At 42.5% G+C, this 13047-nt stretch overlaps 1 pseudogene; it reads right to left on the bottom strand.

Annotated features, from left to right (window-relative positions):
• Nucleotides 1–7395: 7395 nt before the first annotated feature.
• The window catches only part of LOC114623168, a 25037-nt pseudogene continuing 19385 nt past the window's right edge, over nucleotides 7396–13047 (bottom strand).

Here is a 13047-nt window from a genome sequence, read left to right as displayed (position 1 = left end):
CTCTGTCTCTCTCTTCCCCTCCCTCTCTCTTTTTCTCTCTCCCTCCCTTCTTTGAGTATGCATGTGACCAGGTTTGCACACCTGTGTACAAGTTCAGAAGCTAGAGGACACATTGATGTCCTACCTTATAATCTCTTCTTCATTCTCTTGAGATTAGGCTCTCTGACTGAATCCAGAGCTTACCATTTCACGTAGACTGACTGGTCATTACACCCCAGTGATCCTCTTGACTCAGTCACACCTCCCCCCCAACTCTGTGCATATAGGTATGCATAACCAAATCTTACTTTTTACATGGGTTCTGAAGAGCTGAACTCAGGACCTCATGCTTGTGCAGTAAGAGTCACTTTACTGTTCACCGAGCCATCTTTCCAAGCCCCTGGGTGTTACTATCTTCGGAAACGCTGACCCCTTTAAGAAAATAACTAAAGCTGTAGACTGTGTTTAACAAGAGTACTGGCTTCTTCCTGGACATCTTTTCCAGCCTGCTTAGTAGGGGTTGTGGATAACAAACAAAACCACTGTTTCTGAGTGTACACAGCTCTTAAGCTATGTGTGGCCGCTTGGACAGTGACTTATGCCTATGGCCATCTACCCACTATTTGTAGCAACCAGGCTATTGTGTAACTTACTCCCTATGAATCTAAATATGTTCTCATATTTAGATTGCCTTCCTTACTTTATACTTATGTTACTGTTGTTGATATTACAATAATAAATAAAAATGTGGGGTACAATAATAAATAAAAAATTTGGTGCACAAAAATTATTCCATAAGTATCAGATCACAGCTCAGTTCTGCTCTCTTGTTATTACAACTTTCCAGCCCAACACCAAATGTCATCTGCCCTTTTCCTGAATCAGGAGCTGTACCTACGGCTCTTACTGTACTGTGGAGAGGAATCTCTGTGCAATGCTTCAGATACATTTCAGCGGCAGGCTGTGTTAACAGAGCTTTGAAGCAGCCCCCTTTCCTCCTGTAAGTGCTGCAAAGTACTTAACTCCTTTTTATAGAAAGAAATACCACCTTTCCCCACTCAAGTTTCTTTTGGATTTCTCTAATGCAAGCTCTTAAAATCCCACAATCCTCGATCTGTCCATGTGTAGTAACATGTTTTATAGTCTACTTACTACAGTAGCAGGAACAACGTCTAGACCTCGGCTTTATTGAAAGCATTGCTCCCAGGCTGCTGCTCCCTTTGCGTGACATGATACAGCCTCTGCTACCAGGAAATCACCTTTCGGTTTAACCAACTCAGACTTAGCACCAGCTTCCAAGTTTGGAGTATCCTCAAAAAGGATTCAGACAAGGCCTCACTCTGGCTCCTAATGTCAAGATACTCCTGGTGGCTCTGTGTAGTTGTACACATCTTTCATCCCAGTGATTAGCAGGCAGGGGCAGGTGGATCTTAGTAAGTTTGAGGCCAGCTTGGTCTACATAGCAAGTTAGCAAGTTCCAGGACAGCCATGACTGCACAGTGAGACTGTGTGTATATGCATGCATGCATGTGTGTGTGTGTGTGTGTATGTGTGTGTGTTTTCTCTGCTTGTTAAAGTACTAATTAAAAAATCTTTTTTCTTTTTCTTTTCTTTTGTTTTCTCTTTTCTTTCTTTCTTTTTATTTTTCTTTTCTTTTTTTTTTTGACACATAGTCTCATGGAGCTCAGGCCAGCCTCAGACTTACTGTAAAGCCTTAAACACACTCTAACTGATAACATTGCATTTCCTATCACCTCACCCTACCTCTAGAGTGTTAAGATTACAGATATGAACCTCCACACCCAGTTTATGTCGAGCTGGGAGCTGATCTCCGGACCTTGTTGTGCTAGACAAGCATACCAACTAAGTTATATCCCCAGCCCCAATATTCATCTTTGTGAGGAAAAAAACTATTCAACAGTAAATTCTGTATACACATGTAGGCTTTTGCATGTTGTCTCAGAAAAATGGAATGGTTAAACAAAATGAATATGAGCAAAAGGCACTGTCTGAGGAGAGATTCTTCTTTATGATGAAACTTGTTGAGTACCAACAAGTCCTTAGAAATTGAGTAATTACTGGGATTGGCTGGCGACCCACTTCTCCTCAACTGACCCTATGGTAGGGCAGATTGCAGTATTGTTCTCAGGAGAGAGAGAGAGAGAACACTTTTAATTCTCACCAACAAAGCAAGAGGAAAGAATTTTTGCTGCCAATGCCATGTGCTCTCCTAGTGATAAGTGCAACTAGTTCATATCGGGGGGGAAAAGGGAGACACACTATGACAGGTACATCCTGGGAAGCTCAAGTCTTCTCATGGGTATGCCAGTAAGGAGCCATTCTTCCTAGGTTGCCAGCTGCTATTAAGTCTGTGGAATCTACCTCTTCCCCACATTTTTAAATGCTCGATATTCTGCTAGATTAGGCAATTCCAAGCTCGAGTATTGCTGAAAACATCAAAATTGTCACCATGGGAATAGACCCCATGTATTTGCAGCTTTCAGATCTAATTTGAAAACATCAGAGAAAGTGAGAAGACCCTTCTTCAGATTCAGAAATAATGCACAGATATGTCTTATGCTGCCCAACTGGTCTTCAGTACTTCCAAGTTCTACCTTGTTGGGAGTATAATGGTCCTTGTACCCACAGATCTCCAGGGAAACCAGGAATGTTAAGCATGCAGAATTGTCCTCTGAAAGGAATGGACATATAATCCATTCTTCCATCCAGAAAGCTGGGAATTGGAGGTCATTGACAGCGTACTGATCTGCATTATCTGTTGAGCTAAGCCATATCAAGCTCCTATAACCAGGATCACAGATGGCTAATAATCTAAATGATCTTTGCATGAACTGTACAGCCAGGGGCTCCCCCAGCGTTCTACAACCAGGATCAAAGGTGGCTAATAGCCCAAATGACCTCTACGCTATCTGTACGACCTAGACTATGCCAGATCCTTCCCTTGGCCTTTAGGCTAATGCAGGTAGCCTATCTCCAGCACCCATCTTCTTGGAAGAAATGACATGTACCCTGAATTGAATTTTGATATAATTATGCTTTCTTGTGTACCAGTGATCGTATTACACCAGGAAACTTTTTTCCAAATTATATTGGATTTAAATATGTTGACAGTAAACCATCTGACATCAGACTCCCTGAGGTTTGATCTAGCTTGACTAAGTCAATTAACATGTTGACAGTAAACCACCTGACATCAGACTCCCTGAGGTGTGATCTAGCTTGACTAAGTCAGTTTGAACCAAGTTTTCATTCTCACCTCTCTGTAATTCACTTCCCTACCTGCCTGCACCTGTGGGGACACCCCTCCCCGACCCCTTCACTAGGCGGTGTCTTAAACTCATGTCACAGCCTTGACTGGTTATGTAGAACTCCAGCTGACAGAGTTCCTGAGTATCATTGAACTGTAGCAGACCATCCGGTCTATGAAATGCTAGTGTGTCATCTTTAGCACATTAGCATTTACTCTGCATCTGGAAAACCCAAATATTAAAGTATCCATCACCTGAGAAATTTTCGTACGTCTGACAAGTGCCAGGAATTTCTGTGGTTTTATTCATTTGTCAAGCAGCGGCTCTCTCAGCAGCAGGACACCAGTGTTTGAGTAGAATCTCACTGGTTTCTGTGCTTTCCCTTCTACCCAGCACTCTAAGTCACACTACTGTCTCTTGTCCCATCCTGCCACTCAGAATGTTCTGCTCCCTGGCTGTCACCTGCCTCTGAGTGGAGCTTATTAGCAGAAGCACAAGTAACCACTCAGATGGTCGTGCAGCAGGTTACTGAAGGAGAGAGGATCTTGCTGCTTTCTTATCAGAGTGACTCCAGTAAGTAGCAAGGAATTCTGCTGCAACAGGCACAAATGTCTTTCTATGTAGTGCAGTGGGTGGGGACTTTAGAGAAACCAGAAACTCCCACCTCTGACAGAGTATCCCTGACATTTCCTGTGGATTTACAAGCCTAGTCAGTCATTGAATAGTTTCTGGGAATCCAGAGAAGCCCTAGTGCAGCTAAGTCAACTGAGTAGTTAATAAGTTCCTACTGTGTACTCATATTAACACTTTCCACATTAAAATATCCCTTATAAGAGCACATTTGGGCACCAGAATGAAGACACTGCACCAAAACCTCTGCACTTTCCCACATCTGAATCCTACATATGAAACCAAGATACAGTATATTTGCTGATACCTAAATATCTGATATGTTAATAACTATGCAGTAAGAATAATATGTACTTATAGTAGATTTTCATATCTAGTCTATCACTATATATACATACAAGTTGTGTGTATGTACATTCAACATAAAAATGATGTATAGGATGTTTTATTCTCACTTTAGTAACACACACACACATATGTCATTTAAGATGACTTAAGATTCTGAGTGAGGCCTGAGTTTTATTTCTATGGCACAGTGCTATTTATTTCTGACATATTATTTCTGACCCAAACTTACCTTTCCCTAATCTGGCTCTTGCTCTCTCCCCACCCAGAATCCAGTCATAGCAAATACAGTTGCTTCATTGTCTCTCTCTGATCTTTTCATAATTCACATCACCAATAAATTAAAGTCTTATCACAACATAGCCATGACATGGGTCCTGTTTACTTTTTTCTCCCTGCCTTCTACTGGGTGTACCCTGTCCTGTACAGTTAGCACCTGCCCTTCCCACACCCTGCTTAGGATTTGCAAAGAAAGTTCCGCATCTATCTGTAAGAAGTCTGACTCATCTTTTAACACTTCCTCCTTTCCCACTAATCAAGAAAGACGGCTGTTCTCTTTACTCTACTATTCTAGTACGCACACGCGTGCATGTGTGTGTGTGTGTATGTATCCCTTGTATTGACCACATGCAGACCAGGAATTGCTTGACACCTTCCCTACTTCAGTTTTGTTCCTTGAAGGCAAGGAGGTAACTGACTCATAGTATGCTGCTTTGTACTTTGTAACAACCAAAAGATGATTGGGGGGTGGGGGGAGGAGAGAGGAGATGTGAAGGAAGGATGCAGTGTGAATAAGCTGGGGCAATTTTTCTGTCACCTGTTTCTGATGTGTACTTATACTAACTTAACCTTTACTAGACAAGATGTCATTTCTGCATACTTGGGATACAGTCTCATTTTATAATTTCTCCTACACCTTCTTTTTCCATTGGCCACCACTTATATATCACTCAGGCATCCTGTCACCAAGAGACAAAGTTATAAGCCTGGTGTGGGGATACACAGCTTTATCTCAGCATGCTGAAGGCAGAGGCAGGAAGATCTTTCAGTGGTCAAGGCCAGCCTGGTCTAGGTAGCAAGCTCTAGGATAGCCAGGATTACATAAAGAGATCCTGTCCCTGCCCCCAAAAAGACTAAACCACAGATAAGGTCTCTATTGCTGTGGGCTCCCTGCTCTGGTGTCAGTGTCTTGACCAAATTCAGGAATAAGAATTCTGGAGCATGACCTTGTAGCCCAAATCCTTGTTGTAGCGAGCTGGTAGGCTTACTCACCAGGAAAAGAAAGGCAGGGATTTTACTGTCATTGCTTCGTAGTAAGGGGGAAGGGCCAATGGCACAGAAAGAAGCTAGCCTCTTTTAACATTTACACTAGCAATTCTCCTAGAATTTAAACCTTAAAGCTGCCAGGAAGAAGTCTACCTTTAAGGCCAGCCTTAAGCCACCACTTCCCATGCCATCCCCATAAGCCTAGGAGACTGTGCTTCTAGATATAGCACTAAGGTACCTGCCATAAATATGTTTCATCAAAGGATATCAACGAGCCCAGGAGCTTTGAGAATGGAGGAGGCGCAGAGGGCCAGCCATCAAGTGTCATCACGGCAGAGAGGAGGCAGGAGAGGACAGACAGAGGAGACATTAAGGACAAGGACAAAAACATTTCCCTAGTTACCCATCTTCTCCTCTTGAACTGTCTACCTACCGTGGGCTTGTTGGCTTCTTCAGAGTGAGTATTTTAACCCAGGAATGATTCCAGAAGATTTTAAGCTCACAGAGATTGCTCTTTGCTCGTTTTCCTTTCACTCAACTGACATTTTAGCTTAGTGACCAGAACCTGGTGGAGCCAACAGGATTGGGTTTAGACCCCACCACCACCACTTAAAGATGATTTCATCTGTGTTTTTTTTTTTTTCATCTATAGTTAGAGAAAGATGGGGCCAGGAAGAAAGGACCAAGGGATTTTACGTTGCTTATTTTAAAGATTGAGGAAGGAGCCATAAGCCAAGGAATGCAGAAGCATCAAGTGGGAAGACTAGAAAAGGAGAACTTTTCTCTGTAGCCATCAAAATCAATCAGCCATATTGACACCTAGACTTTTAGCCCAAATAAGATCTGCTTTGGACTTCTACCTTACAAGACTGTAAGATTATACGTTTGTGTTCTTTCAAGTCACTACTTTTGTGATAATTTTTTACAGCAGTAGCAGGAAACTCATCTACTTACCTCATAGGGTTGTTGAATTAGTTGAGTTCATATGTCAGACTGCTTGGGATAGTGCCTGCTAAATAGTGTTTTAGAAATACACATACACCTATGCACGTCCTTGGGTGTTTCCCATCGTCAGCATAGGGACTAAATAATTCTTGGTTTGGAAAGTTGTCCTAAGCATTTCGTTTTCCTTTATTTTAATTACACTTTAAGTTCTCAGTGTATGTGTGTGTGTGTGTGTGTGTCTTTGTGTGTGTATATGTTTGTATGTGTTTGTGTGTGTTTGTATGTATGTATGTATGTATGTGTATGTTTCTCTGTGTATGTTTGTGTATGTGTGTGTGTTTGTGTGTATATCTGTGTGTGTATGTTTGTATTTCTGTGTGTATGTTTGTGTATGCATATGTGTGTTTGTACGTTCATGTGTGTCTGTATGTATATCTGTGTGTATATGTGTGTCTGTGTATATGTGTATGTATGTGTATATTTGTGTGTGTGTATCTGTGTGTATATGTGTGTCTGTGTTTGTGTATATGTGTATGTATGTGTATATTTGTGTGTGTGTCTGTATGTGTCTGTGTGTATGTGTCTGTGTGTATGTGTGTGTATGTATGTTTGTGTGTGTCTGTGTGTATTTTGTATGTGTGTCTGTGTGTGTATATTTATGTGTCTGTGTGTGTACATTTGTGTGTGTGTATGTATGTATGTATGTGTGTGTGTGTCTGTGTGTGTATATTTGTGTGTATATTTGTGTGTGTGTGTGTGTGTGTAGGCATGTATATGCCATGACACTTGAGTGGAAGTCAGAGGAAGTTGGTTTTCTCCTCCCAGTCTGTGGATGTAGCATATGCCTTTACTGATTGGGCTGTCTCTCCAGCCCCTGTTCTGTGTGTTCCAAGATGCACAGCAGCATTTGTTCTGAATTCACTGGATGCCAATGGGTGTGTCTTTCTCCTTTCACTCTCCTTTAACAAGTTCTGAGTAATAGAAAAATTGTTACTGTCAATATAAAAGTGATCCTACCTGAGTTAAATATTGATATGTAATGTTTCAGACCTCTATGAAAGCACGGTATCTGAGCACTAATTAGATATGTGGGTGTATACACACATGAACACACCCACAAAGAGCCGTTCAGCCATTTTTCTAGCACAGCCAACCATCATATTACACAGATCCATCTAGTTCTATAAAGAGCTGAGGGAGATTGCTCGAAGTTCTTGGTACGCCATAGGTTTACTCTGTATTAGACCAAATGAGGGTGACAACATGGTTGAAGAATTGAGAAATAGGAGGGTGTTTCAAGAGCATGTGGTGGTGTTTTCAGTACCTGGGCTTGAAATGCTGGAAGAAATGGTGATCATAAACACGGCATCAATAGGTAAAGGCACTTGCTGAAAGACCACTGACCTATGTTTGATACTCAAGACTAGCATGGTGAAAGAAGAAAATCAACTCCTAAAAGTCATCTTCTGACTTCTATACATATTCCATGGCATGCCTGTGCACGCCTGTGAGCTCACACATAAACACATACCCACACACCAAATAAAGTAAGTATAATAATAAAAATCAAAAATAATAAATAAATAAATAAATAATATCATTAAATGATGAATAGATGAGCATTTCTTCTACAGTATGTGATAATGAGCATACTCAGGTCAATAGAAAGAGAGTCACTAACACTGGAGTAAAGAACTGAGCAGTCAGAGCCTCCAGATTTCTGGGCCTTCTTACCAGAGAACACTGCAAATAGTTCCTTGATTCTACCACAAGATTTTTTTTTAAACAGATTTAATTTATTTTTCTTGTATAAAAACCCTTTTGTAGTAGCCACAGCTGGAGCCTGGGTCCTCTGAACAGAGACTCTGGTGTGGGTTTTCACAACATGATCAGTGAATTCCTGATAAAGAGACTTGGTGAACACAGTCTCTTTCCAGAGGTCAGGGGTCAGGTAGCTGTAGGTCTGGGAGATGGCATCAAAGGTGGCCTTGACAAAGTTGCCCAAGGTGGCAGTACAGCCTCTGGCTCAGATGTAGGAGAAATCTATACCGGCCATCAGTGCTAGTGCCTCTAGGGGCAGGGATGAGATGCACCAGCACAGAGCCACACCGGCCTGTCACCTTACATAGAACAGTGTGGGGCTTGCCAATCTTGTTCCTTCAGTAGGCTCTCTACACAGGGACGATGGAAAGCTTGACCAAGATGATGTCCCCTCAGATGGCAGAGGCAACCTCCTTAGAGCACTTAACACCAAGACTGACGTGACCATTGTAGTCCCCAATAGCAACAAAGGCCTTGAATCTGGTCCGCTCACCAGCCCGAGTCTGCTTCTGCACTGGCAGGATCTTCAGAATCTCATCCTTTAGGGATTCACCCAGGAAAAAGTCCATGATCTCAGACTCCTTAATGGGCAGGGAGAACAGGTAGATCTCCTCCAACAACTTGATCTTCATGTCCTTAACCAAGCGGCTCAACTTGGTGACAGGGATCCACTCCTTGTCTTCAGCTTTTCCCTCCATGAGCCCCATGGCTTCAACCATGGCCTCGACTGTGGCCTCTATCATGACCATGACCATGACCTCAGCCCCTAAGACTGACTCCTCTGTGGAAGCTGCCAAGGCCTCCCTGGTCCCGGGTCCTCCTGGCCCTCCGGCTGCACCAGCATCATCCGACACTTGGTGTTTTTTCAAAAAAGAAGCCCATCACAAGATTTTTTTTTTTTTTTTTTGGTTTTTCAAGACAGGGTTTCTCTGTGTAGCCCTGGCTGTCCTGGAACTCACTCTGTAGACCAGGCTGGCCTCGAACTCAGAATTCTGCCTACCTCTGCCTCCCAAGTGCTGGGATTAAAGGCGTGAGTGACCACCGCCCGGCTCCATCACAAGATTTTTCTGTGTATCTATAGTATATATTTCTCAGCACGAAAACTTCTGAATACCATCATTTTTTAAACAAGAAAAGAAAGCTGTATCATTGCAATTATGCACATAAAATTTTTAAGATAATGATACCTGTTATTCTAAGATTCTACTGTTTTAGAAAGTTTGAATAATTTACTTTTGGTTCAAGAAAATGAAGTATGAATGACTAGATGAAGATTTTGGTTTGTAACCAAGATTCTTCATAGACTTTACTGAGACCAAACTGGTACTTGGCACTAACTGCACCGGTGTCTGTAAGGACAGGTGCTGCGTGAGATACTGAGTGCCCCCTTCTTGGTCTCTGACTCACATTCTATAGGAAAGACTTCCTGAATATGTGTTCTCTCTCTCTCTCTCTCTCTCTCTCTCTCTCTCTCTCTCTCTCTCTCTCTCCCTCCCTCCCCCCCCCCTCTCTCTCTCTCTCTGTGTGTGTGTGTGTGTGTGTGTGTGTGTGTGTGTGTGGTTTGTAGATGTCACTTGGAAGCAGAGAAAAGTACAGCCCAAATCTCTTCCCTGAACTGCTTACTACAGAGCAAACTTTATAGTCTTTAAAGGCCTTCCTGGATATCTGGCTGTCATGCTAAGCAGGCTGTGTAGGTAAGTTACACCAATGGCTCCCATGGCTTGGGTTGCTTGGGCTGTGCCTTGTGTTCAATGTCCTATAGCATCAAATTGAGATTATTGTGCCCACGATAGACTATGGAAGGATTCTTCTGTATATGGTAGAATGTAGACAGGGAGCATCTCCAAGGAAAACTAGTTCCGTTGTCTTTCTGGTTTTACAGGGACAAGGGGCTGGTGCTACACTATTGTGTGATAGGGTCAGTGACAGGACCTATGACTCACGTTTTTCCTCAGTGTCATCTTAGAAACAGGAAATGCATGTCACCACGCATGGAACCCTAACACCTACTCAGGGAGCTCTCTGGTTGCCCCTGGTGCAAACTTGTCAGTTCTCCTTGCTATGTGTTGTCAGGGATTGTAAAGTGGGTGAGTCCTTAGAGACAATAAGTACAGTTCCTCAGAGTTGAGAGGAACAAAGCAGAAGTGCCTCCTTTAAAGAAATTTGCCCTTTGCAAGCTCAAATGTTGTCCACTGCCAGAGGAGTAAACACAACAATGAAACAATGAAATTATAATAACAAAAAAGAAAGGTTTATATAGGATTAGGCACTTAACATTTAACTTGTCAAACTCGTTTCCATATCACTTGCCTAGAAGTTCTAAAGAAATAGGGTCAACTGTGAAAATAAAATATTCTTAAATAGCGCCATTGGGCCTAAGCCACTTTAAGTTGTCAGTGTTCCCTTCTTTCTGATCAGCCCATAGTTATCAAGAAAACAGCAGGAAGCAATGTGCAGTACCACCTACTGTTGGCAAGAATGAACAAACATGTCTTCTGATCACGTCCTTTTGGAACATCATTATTCAAACTTCTCCTTCCCTGTCAGTGCTGTTTCTCCCTTATTTTGTACACCTGTGTCAGATCTTGACTTGTAATCCAAAGTCAACACACTGATCACGGAGCAACACTCAGACTCTGTCTGTGGAAAAATGTCAACCCATGCCCATCGTCAGCAACAATGAGCCCAGTGAGTCGGAAGAAACAGAGGTTTCACTGAACTCACAGACAATGTTTAAAAAAGAAAAGGGCTATAGGATTCTGCAACCTTTTTTTTTTTTCCAAAATCCTAGTAAAACAAGGATGACAGAATAATCCCCAGATGAAGCCTTTCTTTGCTTGTGTCAGAATGTTCTTGGAATCCACTGAGGCACAGATGATGCCTCTGAGGACATCAGAGGGATCATGTGTCAGTTACATTTGAATGGTTGTGACCAAGATGCAGGAGAGAACTGCTTTAGGGAGGAAAGGCTTACATTAACACATGAAACAGATTTCGGACTGTAGCCCGTGGCTCCACTGACTTCTAGACTTGTCATGAGGCAGAATGTCATGGTGGTGGAAGAATTCATAAGAGGCTGATCATCACATGGCAGTGAGGAAGTGGAGCTGGAACTCTTCAAAGACACATTTCAGAGGCCAGTTCATCCAGATAGAGCCTACCATCTGCAGTGTCCAACTCCCCAAAAGAAACAAGTGTTCAACACATGAGCCTGTGGAGGATATTTTATATACAAGTAACTCATGTGGAAATCATCTATGGAGGGTTACTTTCGGGTCCTCTTCCCTGATCGTGGTTTCTAGCCTTGTTTATAAAAGAACACCTTAAGCAGGTGTCACCCATACTTCCTAAATACATGTAAGTCTGGTTCTTGCCTCTTCTACACTTCAGGCTCTTTTTTCAACTTACTCTAAACATGTTCTCACGTTCTCATGTTCTCTCTCTCTCTCTCTCTCTCTCTCTCTCTCTTTCTCTCTCTCTCTCTCTCTCCCTCCCTCCCTCCCCTCCTCTCTTCTCCTTTTTCTTTCTTTTCTTACTCCCCCTTCCCCTCCCCTCCCCCTTCTCTTTTGATTTCTTTCAAGGCAGGGTTTCTTTGTAATAGCCTTGGCTGTCCTGGAACTCACTATGTAGACCAGGTGAGATCCTCTTGCCTCTGCCTCTCGACTTCTGGGATTAAAGGCATGTGCCATCATGCCCCGCTGATTTTTTTAATTTTTAATTATGCTTATATGTCTGTGATTTTGTGTTGAAAATGTACACGCCAGACTACTAGGTCCAGACAGGGCATCAGATGCCCTAGGGCTGGAATTTCAGGCAGTTCTGAGCCACCAAATGTGGTTGCTGGGAACTGAACTGTGGTCTTCTACAAAAGCATTATGTACCTCTTACCTGCTGAGCTATCTCTCCTGCCACCAATTCTTAAAATGACAGAAATTTGGGATATTCACCTGGAATCCTAGTAGTTTCAGCCCCTTGTTACCTTAGTTCACACAACACTCTAAGGCATCACAGGCTTAATAGCAAGGGTGAATTCACTTACTGTCCTTAAAAGTGTGAGTAGCATATAGCCATTAACTAAATGGCTATTAGTATCACCTGAACATTGACTCATGTTTTAACAGGGTAAACATGTTGCAAATTCTCCACAGTCTTTTACTTTTAAATTGTCAAAAGCATCAACCCCTGACACATTTGACGTTGTTGTTTCATGCATGGACCATTTGACCTACTCTTTACTACAGAAGTCTGTAAGGCAGGACGGAGGAGGGTGATAATGACAATTGCTGCCACTGTTATTGCTGTTACCCCCCACCCATGAGGAAGCAAACACTGTTTCTATGTGTTTTGATTTTGCTCTCCTCCCAAAGCAAGGAACTAAATTACTACTCCTGGAAGTCTCTAGCTTCAGCACTTTTAGGGCACTGAAAGACCTGGTTATGAAGTTGGACAAGAGCAGTGATTTTTAAGTGTGGTCCATGGTTGCTTGTTCTGTAGCATTTACATCAACTAATAAACTTATTAAATACAAATTCTGAGCCTGGCAAGATAGCTCAGAAGTTAAGAGTGCTCATTCCAAGCCCGTATGTAAAAATCTGGATGTGAGCCAGGTGTGGTGGCACCCATCTTTAATCCCAGCACTTGAGAGGCAGGCAGATCTCTTTGAGTTCAATGCCAGCCTGAGACCAGGACCAAATCAAGTTCCAGGACAGCTAGGGCTATTACACAGAGAAACCATGTCAAAAAAAAAAAAAAGAATGGAAAGGAAGGAAAGGAAAGGAAAGGAAAGGAAAGA

Source organism: Grammomys surdaster, unplaced genomic scaffold (assembly GCF_004785775.1).
Source record: "Grammomys surdaster isolate TR1022 unplaced genomic scaffold, NIH_TR_1.0 194, whole genome shotgun sequence".
NCBI classification, from domain to species: domain Eukaryota; kingdom Metazoa; phylum Chordata; class Mammalia; order Rodentia; family Muridae; genus Grammomys; species Grammomys surdaster.
The sequence above is the reverse complement of the archived record's forward strand: the minus strand, read 5'-3'. Positions and strand labels throughout refer to the sequence as shown.